Here is a 3,526-nt window from a genome sequence, read left to right as displayed (position 1 = left end):
GATGTGCATTGACTTTGGAGAGCACACAAAGCATCCAATTCCCCCCTAAGCTTTAACCCTTTGGACACAACCTTTGAATTTTGGAACCTTAGCATTTTGGAAGTCTTAATGGGCTGAACCTTAGGGTCTTTTTAGCCCATTGTTGCACATGGCTCTTTTGAAGATGGCCCCCCCTTTAGATCCCTATTTTCCCTCCTTTGGATCCCTACTGTGGCCGGTCTGCTAGCTTAACCAATATTCTAGCTTTTTCTCCCCTGGCACTTCCCCACATTAAATGATCAGTTTAATATGAGAAAATCATTTAGGAGAATTAGATATTGATTATTATGACACAACTAGATAAAAATGAATGTGAGCAAGCGGAAAATAATGAAAAGGTTTGGAAGCATCTGGTGGCTTAAGAATAGGGGCCTTAGTAAATGCACTTTTAAGGGAAGAAAAAGAGGTCTCTTGAGGTGTCCCCCAAATAAACTTTTGCTCAACCCTCAAAAGGGTATGTAGTGGTAAAATAAGATGAGCCATATCTTTAATAAAGCGGTTATAATGCTTAGCAGCCCCAAGAAAACCCCTAGCCTGATGAACAGTGGTAGGTGCAAGAAATGCAAGGAGGGCGTCAACCTTTGTAGGGTCCATAGCTATCCCATGTGCACTAATAAGGTGTCCCAATAAAATGCCATATGAAACTCCAAACACACACTTGTGAGCATTCAATGCAATGGACTTCTCTCGACACTGTTGAAACACATAGTGGAGGGCTTTAAGAAAGTTCGCTCGAGTGGTCCCCACGCCTATGTCGTCCATAAATATTTTGAGAATGTCTATAAGGTCATCATGAAAACTCTCATGCTTATACTTTTGATAAGATGCCCCAGCATTGCATAACCCAAATGGCATGACATGATATGCAAGTGTCCCAAAGATGGTGGTAAAAGTGGTTTTAAGCTTATCTTCATCAGCTACAGCCATCTGGTTGTATCCTGAGAACCCATCCATAAATCCATAAATCTCCCTCCCAGCTAAAGCATCTAAAATCTGATCAATAAAAGGCAAAGGGTAGTAGTCTTTGATAGTAGCCTTATTAAGTTGTTTATAATCAACACATATACGAAGCTGTTTGTTTTTCTTAGGTACAAAAACAATAGGGGAAACCCACTCAGTGTTATCCACGGGAAAGATTTACCCAGCCTCTAAAAGTTTTTTTATCTCCATATAAACCCCTTCTCTATAATGCTCCGATAATCGACGTTGACGTTGACGTATAGGATTAGCACCAGGCTTAAGTGGGATGCGATGCACAACTTACTCGGGTGGGAAACCTTTCAACTCCGTGTAATCCCATGAAAAAATGTCATGGTACTCCTGACATAAACAAATAACCTCCTCTCTTAATGGTGACTGTAAAGAAGCGCCCAAAAGCACCACTTTGTCCTCCCCTTTTATAGGAACCCTCATAGTGTCTTCCTCTCTAGCCAGAGGTGGAGTCTCCACATTTTCATCAAGGGTAATCTCAATAGCATCAAGGTAAATAAAATAAGAACTAGGTGTACAAGAAGAAGTAGAACTGCAGTCATCATCAGCATCACTCTCAATTTCTGAAGTAACCCCAGGACTCGTAATAGAAGAAGGGTAAGTTGGCAGAACTATCCGTGAAGATCCCCGACCCAACAACAACTGTCCTCTAGGGATATCAATGACGCAATCGGTCTACCATATCCAAAGTCTCCCCAAAAAAAGCTAGTACTGCCCAGGTCCCGGACTAAGCCGCAAAACATAACAATCAATCTCCACAGTTTGGCCTACCACAGTAATGGGCAAACCCTGGATGAAACCCTCAGCACTCACAGAACAGTGATCTCTCATGCGTAACCCAGTAACGGGAACCCCATTAAAAGATAACCCAAGCTTGGAAAAGGTTGTGTAACTCAAAACATTGACGCCCGACCCACCATCAACTATAGTATGTGGGATCACAAGTTGGTGGATCATGCACTCCACTCGGGGACACTCTCGCTCAGCTAGAAGGGAATCCACCTTCTGAACAGTAGGAAGAATAGGACTCACCCTCTTTGAAGAACCCAAATCTCTGCAGTACCTTCTCAAAAGGGCACGGCTAGAAGGAGAAGTGAGAAGGTATTGTGGTAGGGACATGGTAAACTCCACTCGATTAAGAGCAGCAACAAGGTCGAAAGAAGGTATAGGAGGGAATAACTTACATGGGGTAGGGTGAATACGAACATGATGAGGTTGGGGCAAAGGGTTGGGAACATGAACAGCTACACGGGTGGGTGGGAGGGTAGCAACATCGGGTGTAGGGTCTCTCTCCTCCTCAACAATTTTCTCTTTTCCCTTTCGTGTAATGGCATGTACAGGCAATGCAACAGATTCAATCATATTAACTGATGGATTATTGGTTGTTGTGGGTGCCAAACTAGAAGAAGCCATGGTTGGAGAACTAGGAGACCCTCTTTGTAAAAGTGTCCAACTAGGGCTTGGGGGCCTCTCATTCCCGCTACTATGGTTCATGGGGCCTGGTAGTGTTATTGTAGAATTGTTATTCATCATGTGGCGCATCTTGATATAGCAATTTTCTTCAATATGTCCCTTTCCCAAACATCGCTCATAAGTGCAAATGACTGTGGGACAGTCTTTGGAGAGATGGCTGGGTATGCCACAAGCACGACACACAATCTTAGTGGGATTAGGCTCAAGGCGGCGAGCGGACAACAAATTTTGTTGGCGCTTCAAAAAGTTCACATCTAGAGTCACAGCTTTCATGTTTTCATTTAGCTGGTTCATGTAATTAGTCATCATGTCTTTCAAGTCCCCAATACTAGATGCAGTTCTCTCATAACCATCCCCACCCATGTGATGCATGGAAGGTGCAGTGCTAGAAGTAGATTGAGGATAAGTCACAAAAGGTTGGGGAGCGTGAGAAACTGGTGTTGGGAGATGTGGAGAGGTGGATGAAGAGGAAGTTTCTATAACATTTGTGGGTGCTACGAGTGAAAGAGACGATGGTGTAGCTTGAAGTTGGAGTGGGGTAAGAGGTGGTAATTGTAGAGGTGGTGTCGATTGTAATTGGGGTACATAAGATGGGGCTGGTAAAGATAAACTCGGAGTGGACATGGGTAGAGAGTGTGGTGCTAGCCATGGGTAATACGATGGACATGGTGTCGCAACTAGTTTTGGTTCATAAGCGCACTTGTAGGAACTCTCCACATTAATAGCAGACGTGATAGCAGTATTTAAATCTTGTAGAGCCTGAGCTCTCACTAAACTTTGAATACTAGGATGCAATCCACTAAGAAATGATTCCATGATGGTAAGCGGATCAATGTTAAAAGTGGGAGTATAATGGTCGAGAAAATTCTTGAACCTGGCGGCTTGCTCGATGCTTTCATGCGGATAATTTTGCTTAAAGGAGCGTAACTGCTCAAAAAATGAAAAAAAATTTGGAGGTTTGCGAAAAGCAGCTACGAATTTTTTCTTAAAATCGACAAAACTAGGAATAGAATTTACTTGCTGC

The 3,526-nt window shown here is 43.1% G+C and overlaps 1 pseudogene; it reads right to left on the bottom strand.

The window, feature by feature from the left end:
- Nucleotides 1–2,558: 2,558 nt before the first annotated feature.
- On the bottom strand, nt 2,559–3,318 carry LOC147421374 (uncharacterized; annotated as a pseudogene).
- Between the last annotated feature and the right edge of the window lie 208 nt (nt 3,319–3,526).

Source organism: Adiantum capillus-veneris, chromosome 28, assembly GCF_014529385.1.
Source record: "Adiantum capillus-veneris isolate H3 chromosome 28, ASM1452938v2, whole genome shotgun sequence".
NCBI lineage: Eukaryota > Viridiplantae > Streptophyta > Polypodiopsida > Polypodiales > Pteridaceae > Adiantum > Adiantum capillus-veneris.
Note: the sequence above shows the minus strand (reverse complement) of the source record. Positions and strands in the feature narration are given on the sequence as shown.